This window comes from Cygnus atratus, chromosome Z, assembly GCF_013377495.2.
Source record: "Cygnus atratus isolate AKBS03 ecotype Queensland, Australia chromosome Z, CAtr_DNAZoo_HiC_assembly, whole genome shotgun sequence".
Classification (NCBI taxonomy): domain Eukaryota; kingdom Metazoa; phylum Chordata; class Aves; order Anseriformes; family Anatidae; genus Cygnus; species Cygnus atratus.
This window is the reverse complement of record NC_066396.1, coordinates 30,286,775-30,313,335: the sequence shown is the minus strand read 5'-3', so window position 1 is coordinate 30,313,335 and position 26,561 is coordinate 30,286,775. Positions and strand designations below refer to the sequence as shown.

At 41.3% G+C, this 26,561-nt stretch overlaps 1 protein-coding gene across 9 annotated transcripts in view; it reads right to left on the bottom strand.

Moving 5' to 3' along the window:
• The window catches only part of KDM4C (lysine demethylase 4C), a 296,942-nt gene extending 287,103 nt beyond the window's left edge, over window positions 1-9,839 (bottom strand). For 3 of the 9 annotated variants that reach the window (XM_035567678.2, XM_050716276.1, XM_035567677.2), the window contains exons 1-2: window positions 9,690-9,793; window positions 9,326-9,431 (exon numbers count right to left, since the gene is read on the bottom strand). The gene's annotated coding sequence lies outside the window, so the exon portion shown is untranslated. Of the gene's footprint in view, window positions 1-9,226; window positions 9,273-9,325; window positions 9,432-9,689 lie in introns of those variants that run through there. The other 6 variants (XM_035567672.1, XM_035567676.2, XM_035567671.1 and 3 more) reach the window with 5 other exon arrangements.
• Between the last annotated feature and the right edge of the window lie 16,722 nt (window positions 9,840-26,561).

Here is a 26,561-nt window from a genome sequence, read left to right as displayed (position 1 = left end):
CAGTACATGAGACATGAACATACTGGAAAGAGTCCAAGAGTGGGCCACCGAGATGGTGAAGAGACTGGTGCACCTCTCTCCTACGAAGGAAGGCTGAGAGAGCTGGGACTGCTCAGCCTGGAAGCAGGGAAGGCTCAGGTGGTGTGAGGTGTGTTTTCTATGTGTATAAACACTCAATGGGAAGGAGTGAAGATGAAGCCAGGTTCTTTTCACTGGTGTCCAGTGACAGGACAAATAGCAATAGGCACAAAATGGAAAAAAAAAAAAAAAAAACCTGCTTTAACCAACCCTCCTTCAGCAGTGGGGTTGGCCTAGACCTTCTCATGCTAACTTCACAACCACACATACCAGCATGCTTGCCTTGCTGCTGGATTCCTCAAATCTTGTTTGCAAGACCTATTGAAGTGAAGATACTAGCAAGACTTTTGGTGGTGGGTTTTTTTGTTGTTGTTTGGTTGTTTTTTGTTTTTTGTATTTTTAAGTTTCTTGAACTAAGACAAAGCTCAAACATACAGCTGACTTGTACTGTGAGGAAGCTGAATCTTTTGTCAGAGGCAGAATCTCTTTCAACTTATCACGAAGACGTATCTATAACATTGGAAAGGCAGAATTTTTGCATAACTCTGTTTGAGTGTGTAAATATCCTATCTTAGGGTCCAGTTCACTATCCAAGGACCACACAGACCAGCCAACTTTGTTATTCTTGGTGGAAATAAACTGTCTGATCCATGCTCCTCTGTAACCCTTCTTCCTCACTAAAAGACATTTCCTCATTTTGCTCAGAGAAGTTGTGGATGCCCCATCCCTGGGCAAGGCCAGGTTAGAAGGGGCTTTGAGCAGCCTGGTCTAGCAGGTGGTGTCCCTGCCTGGGGCAGGGGGGTTGAAACTGGGTGATCCTTAAGGCCCCTTCTGATACAAACCATTCTGTAATTCTATGATTCACATACTTGTTTGATAAACGCAGTGTTTGTTCAAGTGTTCCTTTAGCAGATACTGGTATACAACCTCTTCCATTCAGGAGACAGAAACATTATAAAAGCTACACAGTACTTGCTATGCTAAAAGTCCATTTACTTCTTAATACATAAAGCTATTCATTTTATAGTTTCTCTGAAATTTAATACCTTTGCAGTTATGATACAGTCTACCAGTTGAAACTTAAATTCATTCTACAATTGGACACAAAAATAAACTATGCTACAAACCAACTAGAAAATATTTAAAAATAAGTCTTCTGTGTTCAGTTATACTAATTTCTAAACACTATGTAATTCTCTCACCAACTTTGTGGAATTCAATGGTCTTACATACTTTCTCCCACATACAAAAAATCAGTTGTATCCTGCCAAATCGTTAAAATAAGAGATCATGAAATGAGGCTCAGTATAAAATCCAATAGGCCTTCAGAGCAGTTTTTTGTTGTTTTTGTTTGTTTCTTTTGCAAACATTGCATGACTAAGGTGCCATTCTATAGTAAAATCCATACTGCAATCCTATGATTGCAGTAACTATGATTGCCTTCACTATTCCACTTAAGTGTATGGATATCCATACACTTAGGTGTATGGATATCTACCTGTTTTGGGATACTACCCAGAGCTGTACAAGCTAAGAAACAAGGTTCTTGTAGTGTTATTATTTAAAACTACATAATGAAAATGTGCAAAACACTAGTAAATATGAAGCTAGAGAAACAAGGGCAGTATGTCCATTTTAACTGCACAATATAAAAGAGAAAGTAGCAATATATATGCAGGGATTTTTACTTCTATTTTAAGCCAATAATATTAGCACTGTAATCTGACATTTTCTGTCCCCTTACAAGACAGAATTGCGTGTTGATAAGACTGTCCATGACTATCAAGAAAAGCAGATAGTAATATGAACAAGTGAGAAGACGTACACCACTCACACTCAAACTAGCATGCATTAGTACTTCACATAACATTGAAAGAAAAATAGATGCTTTACAGCTAATCACAGGAAAGTTTAGTCAAACGTGTTCAAGCTCACTATGAGCCTGATTCAATAAACTGCAGTCTGCTCACAAACCTCAGAAGGTATTTATACTTGAAGGTAAACTAAGTAAGTTTGTGGGTGACACTGAATTGGGAGGAGCAGTGAACTCCCTCAAGGGCAAAGAGGCTTGCAGAGCGATCTTGACAAATCAGATGGCTGGGCAATCAATCACCAACCATGTGAAGTTCAACAACAGCCGGATTCTGCACCTGGGAAGGGGCAACCCTGGCTACACATACAGAGCAGGGGACAAGAGGCTGAAGAGCAGCCCCGCAGAAAGGGATCTGGGGTTCTGGTCAACGCTAAGATAAATATGAGTCAACAGTGTGCCCTGGCAGCCAAAAAAGCCAAATGGACCCTGAGGTTAGCACAATCAAGCACAGAATTGCTAGCCTGCTGAGGAAAGCGATTGTCCCCCTCTGCTCTGCTGGTATGGCCTCACCTTGAGAGCTGTGTGCAGATTTGGGTGCCACAATTATACGAAGGACATAAAACTATTAAAGAGCCTCCGAAGGAGGGCTACGAAGATGACAAAGAGTTTAGAGGGCAACAAGTATGAGGAGTGGCTGAGGTCCCTTGGTTTGTTCAGCCCAGAGCAGAGCAGGCTGAGGGGAGGCCTCATGGCGGCCTGCAGCTCCCTCACGAGGGGAGCGGAGGGGCAGGCGCTGAGCTCTGCTCTCTGGGGACAGCAACAGGACCCGAGGGAACGGCATGGAGCTGGGACAGGGGAGGGTCAGGCTGGGTGTCAGGGAAAGGTTCTGCACCCAGAGGGTGGTCGGGCACTGAGACAGGCTCCCCAGGGCACTGGTCATGGCACCGAGCCTGCCAGAGTTCCAGAAGAGTTTGGACAATGCTCTCAGACACATGGTCTGATTTTTGGTGATCCTGTGCAGAGCCACGATTTGGACTCAACGATCCCTGTGGATCCCTTCCAACTCAGGATATGCTACAATTCATGATTTAAAAAAATATACATTTCAGATCAACCTCAACAAAAAGTAAACTATTGTCAGTCTCTGCTTTTTCAATTTTTTTTTCAATGTTTTTCAACATTTTTAAGTAATTACTAAATACTTTTTTTTTTTGACAGAACTTGAAGAAGACAAATTACATGAATGACTTTCAGGTAATCAGAAACATAAAATAGTTTGTATATGCAACTGAGAGTGCAATTAGTTAATTCTTAATCCAATTTTTGCATACTTACATTTGAATTGTTCCCATAATAATAGCAAGTATGCATGCAAATTGTATAACTGATTTATGTACCTGCCTTACAAAAAGGAAACTTAAGATCCTATTTATCAGGAATTTCAAATCTGTTATTTCTGGTATTCATTCTCATTAACTGTTGAAACAAATGTACAGGTCACAGTGTCTTGTATTTGTAAAATGAGTTAGTTATACCCAATCTCATGATTAGGCATGTATTCATCAGACATCCAGCAGTCATCAGAAAAAAAAATCAATTAAGTTTAAAAATGTTATAAGTATTAAAGTATTTGATGAATTAAAAAAGCTTAAGGAACATGAGATCTGGTAAGTGACCTTATTCTACAGCTCTTAGAGTCATCTGAATTTCACTATAAATCTCTAAAAAGTTTGACAAACTTCATTTCAAGTTTGTATTTCTATGTCACAGTACTACCCCTAAAGCAATTATTTCCAAAATATAAAAAGTGACCTATTTTGAACGCATAAATACTGAACTGAAAAATGACCTAATTAATTCTATAGACATTCATCCTCCACACCAGGCTCAAAGCACGCAACAATGTCTTAAGAAAACTAATCTGGAGCAAGAAAATATATATTTCTTTTCCATTTTTATTTGCAACCGGTATTTCAAGAGGTTTTAGCTTTTGATGAAAACAAAGGCATGAAATCTGTAGTCCAAGCTGAGTAGAGCATGTAGCAGTCTCTAGGAACAGTAATAGCCAGTCCAACCTGTCCAGTTCCCACAGACGCTAACAGCAGGTCTCTCAGAAAAACCAAGTGAAGGGGTAGCTTATATTTATCCTTTTCCAGAATAACATCTCAGTCTTCAGCAATTCATAGCTCAAGGAATAATGAGGCAAAGAGGATATTTTTTGCATTTGAGTTGCTGATTTTTTTTTCCTCATGACTTAGAAACTTTGTAGGCCTTTAATATTAAAAAAAACCTTTTGACAAAACCCTCCACAATCAATATATACTAAATGAAGCATCTCCAGTATGCTTTAAATATTTCACTTTCTAGTTTCATCTGACATCTCACATGTATGTTGTAAACAATTGTTTATCTTTTCTATTTACTTTCAGACCATACATAGCTTAAAGACGTCTACCATCAGATCATTCAGTCACTTCTTTTCTAGGCTCAAGACTCCTAGTCTCCTCACAGAAAATCTCTTTCATTAGTTCCAATCATCCTTACAACCTGTTTCTGGATCTTAACTAGTTTTAGCAATTTACTCAGTTAGTGGAAAAGGGTGCCAAAGCCACAAACAATATTCAACGTGCAAGTAAACCATGAATTCACACAATGGAGCATCAACATTTGCAAATTGAGGTGCAGTCCTCACAGAAGCCATAAGCAGCTTTTAAAAAGCCCCTAGAAGTTCAGAAAAATATTCATTGATAATGCAGCCTATAACATTGCTGGGGATACAAACAGCAGGTGGCAGCCCTGCTGTTTTCATTCCCAGCTGTGATAATGATACCGCAAGTGAGCTTCATCCTAAAAGTATTTTTTACGCAGTCCTGCCAGGTCTCTCACACTAAATGCAACTCCAAAAAAAGCTCCCTAACTGTATGGCAGATTACTAACCACCTTTACAGATCTCCTCCCAGAAGATACTCTTGTACATAAACATTCTGGATTTCAGAACTCCTTAAGATCAAATCATATGCTTTTGTTTTTTTGGGAACATGCTAGGTTAACAGTGATACTCTTTCACAAGCTGCCATCACGTGGCAAATCCTTTATTAGGTGAAGAACAAAGACAGGACAAAACAAAAAGTGTTAGTCTTTACAAACTGCGAAACAAAGACATATTTTCCCCCCCATGACACTTACAAGACACCTGAAGCTACAGACTTTATCATGGGTGCATGTACTGGGTCTGGCTTGGATGGAGTTAACTCCCCCTGCAGCAGCCCATACAGTGCTGTGCTCTGCACCTGTAGCCAGAGCAGCCCTGATATCACTCTAGTGTTGTGTCTACTGCTGAGCAATACTGGCACCGCACCAGGACTCCCTCTCACCCTCCCCCCCACCCCACCCCCTCACCCCCCAAGCCAGCAGGCTGGGGGTGGGCAAGAGGTAAGGAAGGAACATCGCCAGGGCAGCTGACCTAAACCCACCAAAGGGATATTCCACACGATGTGGTGTCACACTCAGTAATAAAGGGTGGAAAAAGGAAGAATAGGAGAGGGGGGGAGCTCTTGTTATGAAAACGTCTGCCCTCCCAAACAAGCCTATGCGTGTTGAGGCCCTGCTTCAAGGACGTGGTCAAGCATTGCTGGTTTGTGGGAAGCAGAGAGTAATTTCTTTCCTCTGCACTTCCACATGGCCTTTGCTTATTTTTGTTTTTCCTTTTCCCCTTTCCCTTCAGTTAAATTAATAATAATTTTCCCTTAATAATTATTTTTCCTTTAATTAAATTATCCTTATCTCAACCCATGAGTTGTTTCTTTCCTTTTCTTCTTCCCCTCCTCTTCTGAGGAGGGGGAGTGAGAGAGCGGTTGTGGTGGAGTTCAGCTGCTTAGCAAGGTAAACCCACCACAGTGCAGGACTTTCTACTGTGACCTTCCCAGTGAGCATTTCACCCCTCATTAAAGATTTTGTAATTCGAAGAAGTCATGCAATTCCCCTACCCTTACATCCCATTCTAAGTTACCGGAGGCCCAATACCAAGCAGCCAGGGAAGGGTCACACACGTCCTTCTGCTGTTGTGACTAAGTACGCACACTAAAGCGAACTACATGACCGAGAGCACATGCATGGTATAGTCACTGGACACTTCCACGGTTTGCTACAACACAGCAGCAGAGAAACCACGTCCTCAGCTCTGGCAACCAAAAACCTCCTCGCTCCAAAACGATATACCTTTCCAGAGCAGAGGCAGATAGCCTAAAATGAACTGGCAGGCTGGTACATGGGAGCCATGTGGCTCTGATCTACAATATTCTAGCAGGTGTAAGCAGCAAGAAGAACGGATCAACACTGTGCCTATGTTGTACTTGTAGCACTACAATATCACTTTGTGATGCAAAAAGTTCAAGGAAGAACTTGTTAAACCATACATTTAACATTTGTACAGCAGCAACCTGTGAAGATTTGTATCTGAGTAAATCTAGATGAGACTTCCACAGGGAGAACAAGAGAACACTGTGAGCTTCCCACTATCACCAACTTACACAAGGAATACCTACAACACTAAAGGTGACAACTGTGTTACAACAGTTGTTTTCCTCTACTCTTTTCTCTAACTTTCAATATTCTTACAAATCTCACTTTTGAAATATTTGCCATCATTTATTCAGATCAAATACTTCAAATAGTTCAATTTGGAATCAAACTGAAACATTAAGAAAGTCTCTAATGCTTAGGGATAGAACTCTTCAAATCTTATTCCTATTCTTTCATTCATAGCTCAGTTTGCAGACTTCTAAACTTTATCCCAATTTTAATTTTAAATCAAAATTACCATCTTTTTTTCCGAAACAATTTACTGATCTCCAAAACCATAGGCTCATTTAAAATTTAAACCACTTATAAATTACCTTCTAAGCAAAGAACTAAACAGTGAAAGTGAAACAAAACCTGATCCACCAGGGTAATCGTTGCCATATAGCATCTATTAAAAACAGGCGTGTTTGCCAAGGTTCTCCTAAGAAAGGGTATCTGCTAACAACTAAAACTTCAATTAGACAAAAACCCAGCGGAAAATCATAGGTCTACTGAACTAAATCACAACAGCCTCAGTCAAGCAATTCTACATGCTAAATGCAGAAATGTCACAAAGGAACTAGAGCACATTTTGTTCATGAAACTCCTTTAAAAACAGCAACAGCCAGTGAAGTATATCCTGTCATGCCTGACAATCACAAAGTGAAACCAATTAAGACATTGAAGCACTTCTTGCAATATTCAGCCTTCACAAAAAGATGTGTTCTTAATTCTAACTCTTAACATCTTAAACAAAAAAAGTTGGCAATTGTCCTAATCTACTGTTGTAGAGTGTATTTTCTTAAAAAATATATATTTTCTTAAAATATACTGTATTTTATATTTTCCTAAATATACTGTACCCCAAGAATTAAAATTAAACAGAATTAAGGATAAAAAATATGAATGCTTGCCTAAGTCAGTAGTAGGATTACTCATGCAGACAATGAACTTACCCACTATGCCTAACGTCGCAATCTTAAACAAGTGAAAAAGTTGGAGCAAAATGCAATCTTACAACAGAATGAAATACAGCATATGAGAAGAAACCTAAAGTCTGTCCTAACAATTTATACACCAAAACTACAATAAGCATTCATAAAACACTCTGGACTTCGTTTCAACAACTTCTTATGAAAACCTTCATTGTGATTTGATTACACAACAACTACTATCTTTACTCAAGTACAAAACTGCATTTCTTCAAAATACCTTGATTATTAGTCAGTCTCTGAATCCAAATGAAAGCCAAGAAAAGAATTCAAAATATCACTCATTTGTTTTGAAATACAAAATAGTGAGATATCAAGTTGCCTTGAAAGTTGTTTTCACTAGATATGAATTAAAATCTTAGAATATTAGTTACAGCAAAATGTGTTATACTTGAAGCTCCGTGTAGACTGAAAATGTGTTTGAAAAGGCAGTAGCTTTCAGGATGAGGGAGGTGGGGGGAGACTAGGACCTTCATAAAGCTAATCTAAACAAAACCATATGCCTCATTCAGCATTATACTGAAGAAACACTAGCAAAAGACACCTACAGAAAAAAGCAGAAGTTTCTAAGTAATTTAACTGCAGTACTTAGCAGTCTAATCAACCGCCATTCAAAGTGAGAAAGTCATAAATGTACTAAATCCCCTTGTTTTTAAATAGTTAGGTGGGAAGTCACAGATTTTCTTTTTCCTGCATAATTACTGGACTAGCCCATAACAGCTTAGGGAGATTATTATAATTAGTACTTGACAATGTAATTTTCTGAACTGAATGCATTACTGTGGTAACTGTACATTTAGATTTGGTGTAAAATCGTTTACCTTGTCAAAAAAAAAAAAGATTAAAAAAAATTACAAAATTCTGTACTCAGTCACCAAAAATTGAGGCTTATAAATTACAAGACCTGACTTTTTTTTTCCTATTCTGCCATACTCATCACAAAAATTCAGAGATCAAATCAAAGGGGTTTTTTGTTTGCTTGTTGGTTTGTTTTTTTTTTTTAAGTAGACACCAAATAAATGTTATTTCCTTACACACATTGGCTCTAATTCTGATCCAGCTGCTATTCAGTCACATCTACTCATCCGGATAAGACATATTGTTTCCTGCATTGGTCCCAAGAAAGGAAATTCCTCTTACACACACCCATACCCTCACTTCAGTAAAAGGTAACCATCTAACAACCTACTAACAACCAAGAAATCAGCACCACCCCAAAGCTGAGAGTAAGATGAGCATGACTGGCAGTAGTTCAGTAGCAGTAGTTCAGTTCAGTCTCACTGAAAGTAGTGAAAAGCAAATCGTGCTGGTGTTTCCACAGCCTCGTGTTTGGAAGGTAATTCTGTGAGGTGTGGCAGTACTCCCAGCTGGTTACTGCAGTTCAAGGCAGAATCGGGGTAAGGCCCAAGATGTATTTTACATCTATGTATGATGACCACAGTCATCAACACGTTCTCAGTTCATTAAAAATGTAATGAAGAAAACACTGCAGGGTGACAAAAATTATCCTGCATTGGGCTGCTGTTAATTTTTTCTTATGGGAACTGTTTTAGCTTAAAAACTTCTACTTTAGTAACCACCAGGAAACTTCTGTTGCCGCTGTCACTAATGTCTTGGAAGCAGGGAAAAAAGGTGTAAATCTACAGTTCAACAATACCGAAAATACACACTGTTCACTCCCCGAGGCAGCTGAAGATTTTTAAACAACAAAGGCACCAATTTTCCCCTTAATTTCAGAAACAAAGGAACGAGGCCGGCTTTCCGCACCGAGACACGCAACTACCCTGGGAGAAGCAACTCTCTGCGCGCACTTCCCACCCGGGGCTCCCAGTCGGAGGCAGCGGGGAGGGAGGGGGCAGGCAGGCTCGGGGGAGACACGAACCGCGGTGCCGGGACGCTGCGAGCTGGCGGCGAGCAGGTGCTGCTGAACGCGTGCCTCGCTCCCTCCGGGGACGGCTCCGACGTCGCTCGGCTGCCGAGCACCCCAACTGCGCGGAGAGATGAATGAACCGCAGCGACCCCGCGGAGCCGCGGGCGGCCTCTCCCCTCCCCGCCCGCCCCGAGCCCCCCGGCACCGCACCGCCAGCCCCGCTCCTCCTCCTCCCTCCGCCGCCCGCCGCCACCTGCCCACCCCCGCCTGCCCGGCCCGCTCCGCTCCGCCGCGGCCCGCTCCCGGCCCCCAGCCCCCCTGAGCCGACCGCGGGCCCCGCCCCGGGGCCGCCACCCGCCCCTCAGCCCCCCAGCACCTGTCCGGGACGGCGGTGGTACCGGCGCGGTGCGGGTCCCGCTGCCGCCGGACGGACGCACCGGCGCTACCCCGCCCCCCCGGCTGCTCCGCTCCTCCCCTCCCCGCCCGGGACTTCTCGTTCCGTGCGCGGATGACAGCTGCGCCGTGCGCATGCGCGCGGCCCTCGCACGCCCTGAGGGGGGGGGGGTGAAAAAGCGGAGGCCCAGAGGGGGGGGAGCACGTGACGGAGGCCGGCGTCTACGTCACGCGGCCGGCAGCGGTGCCGCCCTCCGGGGCCCGCCTGGGTCACGTGGTTCCCCCCTGGCCCCCCACCCCCACCCCCCTCCCCGCCGTCTGTCTTGTTGCGGGTTCGAAGTGTCCCTCACAGTGTTACCAAAGAATATAAATACGTCTGAAGGAGAACGCTGGCCTTTTTCAAAAGTTACGTAGTCGTGCGTGGTCACTAGATCAGTGTCTTACCTTTATTAAAGCAGCACAGTACTTTCGCAGAATCATTAAGTGTTGGAAAAGCCCTCCAAGATTATCTGGTCCAACCATAACCCCATCACCACTGTTACCCACTAAACTATGTCCCTAATCACCACGTCCAACCTTTCCTTGAGCACCCCAAGGGACGGTGACTCCACCAACCTCTCTGGGCGACCCCTCCCAATGCCTAACCACTCTCTCTAAGGTGAAATTTTCCCATTTCCAACTTGAAATGAGAAATTTTCCAACTCACCGATCACCTTCTTTATTTTAATGGGTTCATCTTAAAGTACCTTTGAGTTTGCTGACGTTCTAGGGCATGAGGAATATTTTTTTATCTTACTGAGATTTAAGCAATCTTTTCTGCACTTTCTTCCTGCCTTTCATGTTTTGGGCTGTGCATTAGGTTAGTGTTGGCTACTAACAAAAACACTACTTATGTGACCACGAACACTGACAAATAAAGGATGAATCTCTTAAATTCCCGTCTGTTATAAATGAAGATACAACTCAATCTGAATTTAGTAATATTTATAAAAGGCAAGTAAACAGCCCTGAGAGCACCTGGAGCCTACATTCTACCAACACGCACGCACAACAGCCGAACTTTCTAAATATATAGAACATTGCTTTTATATATTCATAAGAAACCGGAGTACGCCTATACATATGCATGCACTATCCCCCCTTCGTATTATAATTATCTCGTCCAGACCGCAGGGGCGGCTTCGACCAGCTCGCTCTTCTTCTGCGCATGCTCTGCCCTCCACAAGGTTCCCGAAAGTAACAAAATGTGATTGACACTGACTTGTGCGAGGCCGTCTTTTCCCGTGTTTCGTTAACCCTTGAAACCACACTAATAATATGATTATCATATAACGTTAAACAACAAATTTTAACAGTTTACTCAGTGTTTTTCATTGTTCTATATCAGTAACTGCTACTTCTTTATTGATGACATAACTTCATTATACGTGTTACATCCCATATTGAGGACAGGCTCCCTTCTTGTACTATTCGCCCCGCAGCAGTCCTTTTACACTAACTCTTCATTGGTCAAACAACTTAGCCCGGCAACCAGCAAACCCCAGCAACTTCCATGCCTTAACGGCGGGAGAACAAGCAACCCGAGACGGCAAGGCGTCTTCTGAATCACCCTTCTTTGTTCCCTCTAAACTCCGTACGTTCCTGATGGCCTCATCGTTAAGAGTCTGATGTTATCACCAACCATGGGGCTTGTCGACCCCCACGGCCACACTACCACATCTCCCCCTTCTTTATTAACATCAACCATCTTCTTGACACGAATTATTACTCCATATATCACACTTCCTTTTGTTTTAAGTTGTGAGCTCAATATCTAGGCAGCGCAAGCTTCTGAAATCATACTATAGGCTTCTCTAGCCCTTTGGACTTAGTACAAAGACCTGAATTTCTGGGTCAGCCATCTCATATATGAGTGTAAGAGTTAATTATGCTACCAAAAAGATGTTCCAGGAAATCAAACCACAAAAGTGGCCTTTCTGCTGTATGATAGTGTGAACAGTACATGTCTTCCACCCCGTCTGGCTGATGCTGGAAGCCACTTCTGCTTGAGTAGTCATTTTCTACTCAAGGAAGTTACAAGCTTGTCTTCCACGACTTCTCTGGGACCCATTCTCATGGGGACTTTTATTTTTCTTCTTAATGTAATCCGAAATTCCTGTGTTGTTTCTCTTGGCCTATCACTGCGCATTTCCAAGGAGAGCATAGCTCTGCCTTTTCTGTGCTCTCTCGGCAAAGGTGGACTGCTGTCCACCTGCCAACATCATTCCGAAGCCTTGTCCTCTTCAAGCTGAATGCACCAAGCCCCCTCAGTCTCTCCTCACATGTCATATTCTCCAGCTCTGAATGATCTTGCGGCCTTCCTCAGGACTTGTTCAAATATGCCAATGTCTTGCACCTTCTGGGGAGCCCAGAACTGGCACAGCACGGTATTCCACACAACTAGTTCAGAATACACCATTTTTGTTCCTAAATGTAGGTTACTTCTACACTGTGCAGGAACAATACCAGGAAACCTTTTCAGAATTGTAAGCAATGTGTTTGCTTAAAATGTCAGTAGCACCGCTATCTAAAGATACGGCCGGTTTTGACGCAGAAAAGTTCTCTGGTATAATTCCACTGCAATACTACTTAAAAGACATGCGATGGCAGCAAACACCAGGAAGTAAAGTGCTTCAAGCCCAAGGCAGAGGAGCTGATTTTGCCATGCTCCTGGTACTGTCTAGAGACTGCAGGTTGCTGCCACTGCTATTACCCTACACTGAGCTGTAAGTACATTAACATGAAAGTTGGCTGTTTGGGTGTAATCCTGGCTGAAACTTTCTGCAGACTGTATGCTTAATTAATACTGTGCAATTCAATAGTGTAATATGTGCTGTGTTGGCTACAGAGGGAACAAAAAAGTTTTCCTGAACAACGTATCTTTTGTCAATATTCTATCTTTGTCCTAGCGCTGAGGCGTGTCCTACCGCACTGGCTGGCTGTCATTCTGAAAAGAACTGACTGTCAGATGGGTGAAAATGCAGTGCCGTAATTATTAGCCAGGCACTTCCTTCTACCTGCCCCTTTTTCTGATGCGATGCCTACCCTCGCATGGGCCTTGGAGGTCCTAAGTCCAAGGGCTAACCCAACATGTCGTGGACATTCCCTCGCTCCTGCCATCTTACAGGGATGTGGGCAGCCACTGGAACATGGGCCCCTTCTCCTGGGACATGGGCTCCTATGGGGCAACCCACAGTCATGGGTTCACGCTTCCCTCCCCCCTTCTCCTGGAGCATCAGCCTCCCCAAACCCATGGACAGCAGCACTCACTCGCCACGCTGCCTTTCCTGTCACCGGTCCACGGGATGCACGCTCTAGATGAAGTTAGCCGGGGAACGCAAGGAGGCTCTTCTTTTCCTGTGCTGGTCTTGCGCCTTCTTCCTTGGCTGTGGGTGCCCGAGCTCTTGCAGGCGGAGCTGGTAGAGGCGCTTCAGGCACCTCACCGTGAAGGCAACATTGGCCTCCATCCGGCAGAGCAAGTTATAGTCACTTAGAGCATCCTTTCCCCAGCGGTCTGTCCCCACGGAAACTGAGGCCAACCGGCCTGTTCCCTGGGAGCAGCAAGTGAAGAGGGCATGGATGAGGGCTTGCAGGGTGAAGAATTGTCCTGCTGAGCTCGGCTTCCCCTGGCGCGTCCAGCCTTGCAGGACTGCCCCTGGCAGCAAGTGGGGCTCACAACACTGCCGGCAGGCCCCAGGCCACGCCTGGGGCTTCCAGCAGCTGTCAGCCCTGCGGCTGGACAAGTCCCTGGGGAAGAGGCAGAGGGCATCTTGGGGCCTGCTAAGGCTTCTTTATACATGCTGGGTTTTGTTCGTCCTGGCAAGCATTCATGGCCAAGGTCCTTGTGGTTCCCTGCTCCCTGCAGGCTGGCCCTTTCCTGCACGCTGTGTCTCTGTCACTCACCTGTCTGCGGAGTCTCTTTGCTTTTCTCCAGAGGCCTTTGGCAAGCTGCGCCACACAGAGGAGACAGATGGTTTCCCAGTTTCTGCAAAGCATCCAGACACTCCCGCCCTGGGCAAGGTATTGCCAGAAGTAGCCCAGGGGGTAGGGCAGGTCGGAGGTCTGGTGCTCTGTGCTGAGGGGCTGTTGTTTCGGGCCCTCATCAGGGACCACCATGCTTTGCCTGAGCCGGATCCAGCTGGGGCAGCTGGAAAGGCCGAGGCTGCAGGGCCAGTTGGGGACCTGGTGCTTGGTGCCAAGGCTTCTGCTGACCCTGACCCTGTCCCCACAGTGTCTGCAAAGGCCAAGGCCACCTGGGATAAATGAAGCCATGGCCAGAGCCATGGCCAAGAGGAGAGTCAGGCTGAGCTTCATCCTGTGCTCTCCTGAGGAACGCTACCAGCACTGGAGATGGCTGTCACGCTGAGCAGAGCTCTGGCAGTGACCACCAGCACTGACAGCTGTGGCCAGCCGCAGCCTGATGTTATGCCCAGCCCTGTGATGTCACAGGGCCTTTCACTGTGAGACCGGCAGGTGATGAAGGCTGTGGTGAGGCTGGGGAGGACACAGGCAGGCGGTCTCTGAAGCCTGCTGCTGCCGCTGCAGGTCGCACAGGGGGACTGTCTGCCCAGCAGGGCAGTGGGCCTGAGCCCCACGTGTTTTGGGCCATGCCCTGAATTTCTCAGTGAGAAGGAGAAGTGGCCAGAGCCACATCCAAGCTGGGCAGCCATGGCACAGTTCTCCTCAAAACCCTCTTGTGGGCAGAGTGGAAGCTCCCATTAAGAGGAAGGCCCCAAACTGGCTGTTGGTTGAATAAAATCATAGAATCATTAAGGTTGAAAAAAACCTCCAAGATCATCTGGTACAACCACCCTCCTACCACCAATGGGGATCATCTTGGGGGATCAACTGGGGGATCATCTGGGAGATGAGACGCTGGAGAGCAGCCCCGCAGAGAGGGATCTGTGGGTTTTGGTTGATATCAAGTTGAATACGATCCAGCAGTGTGCCCTGGCAGCCAGGAGGGCCAACCATATCCTGGGGTGCATCAAGCACAGCATTGCTAGTTGGTCAAGGGAAGTGACTGTCCTGCTCTGCTCTGCACTGGTGCGGCCTCACCTGAAGTACTGTGTGCTGTTCTGGGCACCACACTAAAAAAAGGATGTGAAACTGTTGGAGAGTGTCCAGAGAACAGCTACTAAGATGGTGAAGGGCCTGGAGGGGACAATGTTTGAGGAGCAGCTGAGTTGACTTGGTTTGTTCAGCATGGAGAAGAGGAGGCTGAGGGGAGACCTCATTGCAGGCTACAGCTTCCTTGCGAGGCGGAGCAGAGGGGCAGGCGCCGATGGATTCTCTTTAGTCACCAGTGATAGGACCCGAGGGAATGGAGTCAAGCTGTGACAGGGGAGGTTCAGGTTGATGTCAGGAAAAGTTTCTTCACCAAGAGGGTGGTCACGCAGTGGAACAGGCTCACCAGGGACGTAGTCACAGCACCAAGCCTGTTGGAGTTTAAGAAGCGTTTGGACTGTGCTCTCAGTCACATGGTCTGAATTGTTGGGTAGACCTGTGTGGAGGCAGGGGTTGGACTCAATGATCGTTGTGGGTCCCTTCCAGCTCGGGATATCCTGTGATTCTATGGCATGACAATAATGTTACTTATTTAAGTGGGGAATGAAGTACAGTGAAAACCACAACAGTAAAATCAGGGAGGCTATTTACCCAGGCATGTAGTGGGTGGGCAGGCTTCCTACCTTAACGTCAGATAAAAAGTTTCGAGTGCTCCAATTCAGACAAGAAGTTACTGGCTTGGTTTATAAATTCCCAGAATATATCTGCACTTGTTACAAAGGTGAGACTAGATAATCATGTGTACAACTTCACAGTTGAGAATTCACATTTGGTATTTATTTTGATTATATTTCTTTTTGACATTTTGTATTAAATATAGAGGAAACCTTATTGTGTATAATGTTGGTCTTTTTCATGAGAAAGCATACCTATCCAGACAGTGTTCCTTTCAGCCAATAGGTCTTTTTCCTCAAAAAAAAAAAAGTGTTAGAATAAGATAGAGAGGCTACATGTGTGAACTAAAGGATGCCTATGGGGATTTGCATAGTCACGGTGATGGAACAGCACATTGCAACTCTGGTGAAGCATCAAATCTCAGAGGTCCTCGTTTTGGTCTCCCAGCTGGTTCAGACCAGTGTGCCCAGTATGCCCCTCTCCTGGCCCCAGGTAACATGGTTAGTATAACCAACAACAAGGTGAATACCCAAAATATGTAAGCAGGCTGTTAATGTATACCCATTCCCCTCTCCCTCTCCATTTTCTCTGGCCTCAGGGTGTGGGGACACCTATTGTCAAGGTGATAAGGGCGACAGTGTGATAGAGACTCAAGCACTGGGTCACCCAGAATGGGTGTGGGGCACCCATTGACAGGGTGGCAAAGCCCATCCGCCTTATCAATACCCAGGTGCTGGGCTGCTGGGAGATGGTGAACATTGGAACAGGGAAGCCAAACAACACAGGGAGCTCTGTCCATAAATTCAAGTAGCCACCAGCCCTAAATAGTCCTTAGACAGGAATTGCTGCTGGACGGCAAAACCCAGTTGCCAGGGATACCTCCACAGTTTTCTTCTTCCTCCATCCCAGGGTGGAGTGAGTGACTCATGTTCTTTTATGTAAAGCCTGAGTCTGGGGGATACAATATGATTGAATCACGTGCTGATTTATGAGGATTTTACCCACTCTGCAGAGGGTCCAGGTGACAAAAGTGCATGTAGCTGAGAATGCTAGAAATTCTGTGCAACTACAAGCTCCTTTAAGTACCAAAAAAAAACTACTTAAGAAATTGTAGATAATAAGCTATGCTGACTGTTTTTTTGTTTGTTTGTGTTTATGTACTAATAGATCACTAATAACCATAACCCCGTGGCCAGCCCTTGTTCTGCCAGGAATCTCTAAAAGATCCTGACTGTCCTCTGTAGAGTGGAGTGACAAGCAGTCAAGGTTCATTAGTATCCAACAGCAAAAGTTGAATAACACTTTATTATTTGGTGATACCAGATTATTCTTTTCTTTGTTCATGCTCTTGCTGTCATTTTATGAAAAATTTCATGCTAGTTTCCACCATTATTGGACAGATGGTCAAGAATCTTGATTGTACTATAGTATGACAAAGAGATTAAAAATATGTAATGAGGTCATCTTGTCTCCCCTGTGTTCTAGTGCAATTGTGTTTTTTTCATTACAGTGAGTTGTCTGATACATTTTTAATAGTCTTAGGTCAAAGTTTTCACAATATCTGCCCACTTTCTCATCAGTATCTATATGACTTCACTCAGCTTTGAGAGTTTTATATGTGTAAAAGACAATGCCCAGGATAATGACAAGGTGAAGACGAATATTCAGACAAGGGTGAAAAAAGATTTTTTTTTCCCTTTCATTGTAAATGAATAAAAGAACAAATGTACATATGTTTACCCTAAAAAAGAAACAAATACATATTGTCATTAAATATCTCATGAAGGTGCTTTATACCTGCTATGTATTTGATTTGTTGATACCAATATCCACTAATATAGGAAATATAGGAAAATACATGTTTTATTATTATTTATAATTTGGAATCATTTTCTCTGTAATTGGCCTGTCCCGCTTAGTTAAGAACTGATACATAGCAAGAAAACCAAACCTTTCTTACTGGGAAAATGGCAGAGGCAGCTGGAGCACTGGACTCAGGACAACCAGAAGAAAATAATTATTTTCCAGTGCCTTGAACGGCTCTTAGAAGAGAAAGTTCTGCCCTGTTTGCTTATGTTGATCCGTTGCGGGATTGCCAGCATGTTCTATGTTGTTGTATGTAGACTGTGTTTTCTTCCAGGATGCAGTAGGTGGCAGCCTTTATCTTCCATCTTGTTCAAAAGCAGTTAACAACTTTTCTTCCACACCAAAAATGACTAATCTGATTAGACTGGGACAACAGAAAGGAAGTAAAGCTCTGCCAGTAATCTTAACTGCTTCCACAGAAGCAATAAGTTAAACCTCTGTATGCTGCCTACTGGATATCCAGACTCTCACAAAGATGAACCTGCAAACTAGTGGCATTTAACAGTCACTGTACTTTCTAGCAGGTAACTGATTTGAGGGCTAAATTAAGAAAAATAAATTAGGTTCCTTCATAAAGCCGTCATCCAGAAATGAACTCTATCCTGTATAATGGGACCAGTGAATGGAAGGGGGTTGGGGTTTTGGTTTTGGGTTTGTTTGTTTTGCTTTTTTGTTTGGTTGATTTTTTGTTTAATTTTATTTTCATTATTGTCTTGAAACATATTTCTCTGCACAAGAAAATTAACAGAGGAGCTGAGAGGAAACACTAGACATTAACACACTAACTACAGAAATATTGGCAGCAGGATACCAAGAAAGAGTTACAAATCAAATTTAGTCTATCTTCTGCTGAATGTGATTTGAAACCATGAAGATAAATCAGTTTGGATGAAATATGGTTGTTGCTTGGTTGTTTTGTTTTGTTCATTTTTTCAAAAGCAGTAAAGAAACTAAGAATTTGGAAATTTTCTCCAATTGAAAAACCCAATTGACTTGACCCAGGGAATGGGTCAAACCATGATCCAGAGAATGGGTCATTTTTTGAGTTGAGAAAGACCCAGAATGTGATAGACCTAGGTTCTGCCACAAGCTGACTTACAAGAAAAGTCAGTCTGAAGACAAGTCTAGTACTCCTGTGATCATATGTAGAAATCAAGAAGGCCTATTGTAAAATAATAATAATAAACCTTCCCATCATCTGTATTTCTTATTCTATATCTTTGTTGTTGTTGTTTTAATTGCCCTTTATGCAATAATACAAGAAGTACCTGAAATAGCGTTCCTTTTGGTTCATTGCACAGAACAACTTTAAAGGAAAAAAAAATTAACCAAGTGTATACAGCTGAAAGCATTGACTCAGAATACTGTTTCCTAGCATTTGCTCTAGCTTTAAAATTCTTGAGAAACTGGAAAATATAGATAATTTGTACTAAACAGAAGTTGCTATATTTCTAATTGTTCACTTAAATTCTGAAGTATAGTATCTTATAGGGAGGCATAAAATATTAATGCCTTTAGAAGAAGAGATTACAAAGCAGGAAATCTCATTTTTGACTTTGAGATTTTGTTTCAAACAAGATAATTTGGTTACAGTAGTCAAACATTTAACTAGCTTCAGCTTAAATGTGCAGCATCCTTTAGTAAATAAGTTAAGGTGTGATTTATAAGTAGTTAGAATTAACGTTAAATGGATAAATCATATTACATTTGAAGTTTTAAAGGCTAATGATTTTGAGAGTTAACTCAATGTAATTGAACACTGACATGAATTTTGACTTGATTTTGATATTCCTTTTTTTTTCCTTGCTTTCAGTTTTTAAAACTCTTTACAGAAATCTTTTCAAAGATATATGTATGTGGATTTCATTTCTTATGTAGATGTATATAATCCTTGCAAAGATATTAATTCCATTCATACATATATATTTATATGAATTTCATTTCATTTATATATATATATCATTCATATAGATGAATGAAATTCAAAGCACTGATGCTGTCACAGCTGTGAGAAGCAACATGATATGAGAACATATCAACCAAGCAAATATTGAAGATAAATAAGTGGTTTTGGCCTCACAGGTGATTTCATGTGGCCTTTGGTGTGCTTAGATTCAGTTAATCCTCCCACTAATAGTGCTATAACAATGCATATGAGATCACAGTACCCGAAGAAGTGCAAAATTTTCTTACTGACTTCATTTGACACAACTCATTTTTTTGTTGGTGTTTCTATCTGTAAAACAGAGAAGAATAACTTTTGCTGTACTGGACTCAAATAACGATTATGGTAGTAAAGTTTTTGGCATGTGTATAGTGTTATCATAATCTTGGTAAATTTTGGTTTAATTAAAAGCACACAGAGGAAGTGTTAACTGTAAAATACTAAAATCAGTAATGGAATAAGCACCAGTTGGAGGCTGATACCTGATTTACAAGTTACATCAGGAAATACAGACAGTAGGAGGTTACATTGTAAACACTATTTTTAAAGTATATGAACACTCCTGAAAATCTTTTTTATGATCTTTCTTTTCTGACAGCATTTTAAAAGTTCAGTTTATGATGATTGTTTTTTTTTATTATTATTGTATTTCTGTATACCCATTACATATCATATTTTCAACCACATTAGTTTTTGTAAATTCCCAATCCTGAGAACAGACCATGACCCTTCAGATGCCAATTTAGTACTGACAGAGAACAGATCTCTTTAATGCCAGTGAGTTGTGGGGCGGGTGGGGAGTTGTTCCCTCTCCACCCTCCAGTGCAGTGGTGGAATATATATGCTAACCTGCTATATGTACTAACCTGACATATGTCCATGTGACATATATCAACATACAACTTTTCCAAAGAGCAGGGTTCTTTCCTCTGTTGTTTTTTAAGACGTTAAGGAACTTTCAAATATCTGCCCAGGGTAATGATGACATTTAAGAGACAATAGTTCAAGGCTTTTTGACTTGAATGACATCAGTGAGAGCTCCAATCCAGAGGTCATCCAAGGAGAGATAAGAAAGGGTCAGAAGTTCCACCAAAAATGAAAGTCTTTCATCAGCCTAATTCTCTTGCATTTCTACCTTTTCACCCAAATGTACAAAGTCTGACAGAATACCAGTTCAGCTCTAAATTCCCACTAGATCTTCAGAAAGATCAAAGCAGAATACAGTTCCTCTGTCAGGAGAATAAATAAAAATCCCGGCACAATGTTAGATTACTTTTTTGATTACTCTCCAAGAAGGTGTTTTGAGAAGAGGGAGTTTTATATACAGTGTGCTGATGGAAATAAACCTTGTTCACATAACTTTCCTTCTAACAGATCTGGAACTTTAAAATGTACAAGCTGGTTTTTAGGTTTGGAACAAACCCATTTTACTGGGGCTTGCACAGCTTGCATAGCTTCTAAGTTTTTAACCAGATGAAAACCTTAGGACATCATAAAATTAATTATAGGAGCAGGACCTCAAATTAGAACTTTTTTTTTTTTTTTTTCAAAATGAGCAAGCCAGCTGGCTAAGCAGGTTTTTGAAAACTCTGACTGCTAAATAAGTATTACTGCGTTCATACCTTCTATTTGATTTTCTAAAAAAGCAAATTCATCATTTGATCTCAGAGCCTATTGCTACTAGCAATATTCTTTTCCAGCTGAGCCACAGCTAACATGCCTTTTATTCTTTCTCCTTTGTATCCCTTTTATCACTTCAGTGTGCTCTTCCATGTGTTGCAAAGTACAGATGGTGAAATGCTTTGGGTCATGCAATGTTGTTTTTTAATTCTTTTGTGAGCTATGGCACCAGCTGATCTGCATTTTTCAATTTCTGATGAGTTCTGTGCAATCAGTCTCTTTTGGTTTAATCATTATGCCTGAAATAAAGAATGGCTCTTAAAAGCTGAAAGTCAAAGGCATTGAGCCAAATTGTTCTTCTGCAGACTTTCATGCAATTCATGGGCTTCAATGATGCTAAAAAGAATAGCAAAAATGAAAAATTAACCCAGTTTTATAGTGATATAATCTTTATAAATATTTAAAAAGAGCTACATCAGCTACAGTACAGAAGAGTACCTGCTCCAAACAGACACTCAAATGTACTTGATGGGATATTTTAGTATAAAGAAAAAAAAAAGGGAAGGAAAACGGTGAGTGACAAAGAAGCAAGCAATGTTAACAGGGGTGATAGATGTAGGAAAATGGTATTCGTTGTTGCAGTAAACAAGTAATGTTTGGCCCAAGACTAACAATATAAAGCACAGAGGGAACCGTGCGTGTAGCTTAACTGTAGCTAACTTAAGTAAGCTGATTAGAATAAAACAATAAGATTACTAAAACACACAGGCAAGTCTTGATGTTGGGCTGCACCTAAATACCTTGCTTTTAAAAACATAGCTTTATAATGAACCGTGCATTCAATGTATTTTAAAGAAACAGACAAACAGAAGCGGGATTTTTTCACAGTGTGCACTGCCATCATTAACTATCTGCCCCTAAATGTGTCAAGCTGTGGGTGTTATCTGTGTTGAATACAGGGTGTTTCTGCTAACATGGCTTAGGTCAGGCCAACATTTTGCTCCTGAGATCGGTAAAACCTCCCTCTCCCTCAGATCTGACTAATTAATCAAGCAATTTAAAGAAAAAAATATTAATTTTTCTGATAAATTAGAAGATTGTAGATTTCAGCACACAGAATGGGCCTCTCAGTGCTAAGAGAAATCACAAAAGCACTAGGCACCTGGGGTGAACAGAAGAGAAATGGAGATCTCTCACTTTCAGTGGTAATCAGTTCAAGCTGTCCCTGGTTATGTGGTTCTCATCGTCTTTTGGTTTTCATCTGTAGCCTTTTACTTTTCAGGTCTGTAGCCTGTACAGCTTTTCATTTGTTTGTCTCTTAAACTCCCTTTATAAAGTTTAAAAAATAAATCAAAAGAATAAAGTTTTCTCAGTCGTTTCTGTCTAATACAGGATATACTGTTAAGAAATCTGGTTAGTAGAGAATCACACCCTACAACTGGATAAAAGTAAGCTAAGCCCAGTCATAGTTACAGGCTGTGGTTCTCTACTTTCCAGTTTAAAATGCATTCTGGGAATTCCTACATTCTTTAGAAAAAATACTGTTAACAGTATCCAGCTGTGTAGATGGAAATAACCTTTTTTTCCTTCCCTTTTTGGTGTTCTTGCAGAGGGAGATGTCACATGAGTATATTTCAAATTTATACAGAAATTAAATGAGCTGCTATGAATTGTACATGTAATTCCGTTCTGTGTTCCTCTCCTATTTGTCCTGTATTCCCTAATGTCCTATGGCCCTAGTATTCTTAGTCTCCTTGTCCAAATGCTGTAAACACTCCTACATAGTACCACTTACTGTACCCTGCAGCATTGCTGTTTATTTGCTGTTGCATCCACACAAAGAACTTGGTAAGCCCCAGGGGAGAGGGGGAGAACATGTGGAAATAAGAAGTCAGGCTTACAAATACGTGGGACACTGACAAGGCATAGATATTGTTGGGTAAAGTTCATAAGACCTCATAAGACTTTATTGAATATTCCAGGACCTTGCTCCATCATTTCCAGAAGGGACTGCCTTCCTCTACCTACTCCAAGGCAAAATGAAATGCAGGTTAGGCCTGAGAGCTGTCGCCACAGCTGCAGCCGTGGCAGCCGAGCCTGACCACTGTAGTTACCAGACTACAGCAATTGGCAGTGTAAGAGCAAATGGCAAGAAATGTTGTTTACAGTTTAGGAAGCTGTGAACCAGTCTACTCCAGTGTGTTAGCATGATCCTGACTTGTAATCTCTCCTCCTCTTGGGGCAGGAGGAATGCTGCAAACGAATTTCTTGAATGACTTATACTTATTTTCATATATCTTGTGACAGTTTGGTGGTTAATTTACAGGTGTTTTTACAAAGAATGAAATTCAAGTGATTGAGGACCTAACTCTTGCAAAATAAAGTTTATGCTTTAAAGTCAAAGATTATCGTTATTTCTGTAGAGAGCCATGTAGAGAACCAACAGTTCTGAAGAAAAGAAGGTGGCTTACTGCCTTTATTTTGATCAACAGAATTAGAATAAAAAAAAGGGAGCAAGGAGACAGTAGGTAGTTTGTGTAGGAAGATGTATAAAAACATAAGAAAAGTAAATAGAAAGTGTGTGGTTGTGCTTAGTAGGGTCTCAAACTGGTGTTTTACTTAAGGAAATAGGAAAGAAGATAAATGTGGTGAAGCAAAGGAAATAATAGAGCAAGCGGAAGGTGCTTTGAAAGAAAATTGCAAAGAAAAACAAAAAGGAAATGGGAAGAGAAGAACAGAACTGAGAAACCAAAAGAAGCAGAAAAAAGAAGAGTACATAATCAAAAAAAAAAAAAAGTTGATTACATTTTGTAGAGTATAGAATCTCTGAAGTGCACTGCTACACTCATCTCCCTGCTTAAGCACTGAAGGCAAGCTTTTAGAATAGTCTGATTTTAGAATAATCTGATGCCATGCAATGTACCTACTGGCTCCACACCTGAATGGTGTGGAGGATGGAGCACCAAACTGCTATTCCTGTATCAAAGCAATGATTGTAGGACAAGCTTGTTATTACAGCAAGTAACTTTCTTCCCCATTTGGCATAGTTTATGCCAGAAGGAAGAAGGATTTGAAATTTTATTTTGTATCCGTCCTGTTATCTTGTGTATAAATGTACAAATATTAAATCCCTTTCTTGCCTAGTTGGTTTCATCACCACTTCCCATTATCTGTTTGTAATTCAGTGCAGCTTTTAATACTTTCTCTGTCTACACGTCCATCATCTGAAGTTCAGCAAACGTCAAAGTATAGTCAAGTCCATATATGTGTGTGTTTTACTAAAGTTATTATCACTGGTAGAACAAAATGTCACCTACAATGCTGAAAAATTAGTGAAGGGAAAAGAGCACAGTCACGCTTTCTCATCTGAGGGACAACTAGGACTGTAATGATTTCAATTTCAGAGATTTTCATGGTGTAAACAGGTAAAAAAAGATATTTTGTTAATGAAAGGATGTATTTTAGCTTCCATTTACTACCAATTCTGTATCTATTTAACTAAAAATTGGGGTCATTCAGCAGTCATGAACAAACCAAAAGTACAAAATATTGGCCACATTCCAGAACAAAATTGAGTAAGCTTGAAAGACTCTCAAAATTAAAATAATGTTTTTAATTGTTGTTTCTAAAAACAGCGATAAAGCAAATGTTTCTCACACTGTTTATCATTATTTTTAAAACTGTCATGGTATTCATCACAACTCGGTGAAATATTTGTATATGTCTGTGAATCAGTATGAAGTGACACTCAGGTTTAACATTCTGTTCTTTCACAAACCTAATCACATGTTGATAATGTTTACTTATCAGAGGAGTTGGCAGATCCCTTCCCACCACAGGCCCTCCTACACTCCATCCAAGTGGCATTTCTATGGCCCGTTAGCTCCCTGTAGCCCTCTAAAACTAGTGAAGAGGAATACTGAGATTCATCAGAAGGCAAGGATTGGAAAGTGGGTTAAGAACTATTCAACCTATAACAAGAGTGTGGGAAGTAGTTTGTAGACAGTGTTCTGTTTCTAAATCTACTATCAAAACAATTTTGCAGGGCAGAGGAGTGTATAGAAAAATCCGACTGGATTGACAGGGCAGGGAAGGGAGATTAAATTTTATATTAACTTTGTATGTCTTGCTAAGCGTTTGTGTTTAGTTCTCTGCTAAGTACAACCATGTGACTGAGAGTGTGTTGGCCTCTATTGGGTCTTTCTTAAGCAGAAAGATTATGAAGACCAGTTCATGAAACCTTGAAAAGAAATACCAGTTTTGCATTATTTGCCAGTGAATAATTTACTTCATAGTTCATAGGACAGCAAACAAATGTATGCAAATGGTTTAAGGCATGCATAGAGAATCATGAGTATTTTGTGTGTTTATCAACTTTGTATCTGTATGAGTTCTGAACAGGATTAAAACCTCAGAAAAGTAAAATTATTTTAGAAGGAAATAGAATCCTTAAAGCTGTGATTCTCTCTCTCTCTCTCTTTTTTTTTTTTTTTAATAAAAAAATAAAAAGTAAACAGACTTGTTAATTCTCAGTTTTTCAGCGTACAGGCATTTATTTTATCAAGCATTTAATTGTTGTGTTCATAAATTCAGATACAAATAACGCATATTCATATATGCTTTCATAGTCCAATCACCCTTGCTTTGAAGGTCATTATACTGCTTTAAAGTCTCTTAAACTCATATAATTGAATCAGGTCTCTTCATCCATTGCCTGTTCCATTTCTACAACAAATATTTTCTGTTTCAAAATTACTGGAATGTTCTAGCTAACCTATAATAAAAAATACTTAGAAAAAAATGACAAATATTATTTGGTGTTGGTCAGAAGTTCATAATGGAAGGTAACCATTTTACACGTGCTGCTGTCTGCTTTTTAATAATGGATGACCTGAGCATCATTCTTTTTCATGCGTGTGTGTTTGGCTAAAGGAGTTAATACAATGAGGTATGACCAGGGAAGAAGAAAGAACCTATTTTTTTTGTATTTCATTACCACTGTTGTATTTTATTACTTTAAGAGCCCCTGAGTACTAAGTCCCATTTAACAGTGTGTATTGCTTATATTGATTAAAAAATGCTTAGACAAGAAGATAGTGGATTAGTCAACACTCCTTGGTCAGTGCTTTTCCTACAAATGAGCCTAAACTATCTCTTTAGAAAACCATATTTCTGTCTTTTAACTTTATTCTAAAGTTGATATTGATCAACAGAGGGCAGGTTTTTTGTTGAAGCAGTGAGGAGGATCACATTTTTTGTTTCTGTAAGTTTCTCACGATCACATGTCAGAAGTTACTGTGGTGGCACACTTTTAAAAAGCAGTTGTCACTCAGATGAGGAAGTGCAATTGTGTTCTTTCCCTTTCCTAATTTTTCAGACACACCATTTCTGGTTTATGTTAACCTTAATCTGGTAAAAAAGTAAAGGTGAGTTGACCTATTATTTATTCCAGCTTTTTAAAAAGATTGCCAAAGACAGAGTTGCATAATGCCATTTTGCAATTGGTAAACGTAAGTACAGCAAAGATACATTTTAAATATTTGCACTTAGGAAGACTAATGTATTAGCACTATTAGAAGATGACGATCTCTAATATTCTCATCACTACAGTAATAAATTAACAGATTGCTCTTAATTAACTCAGTGTCCATTGGAAAAGCAAGATACACATTTCAGATTAACCTATGTGTAACAAATAGAGTG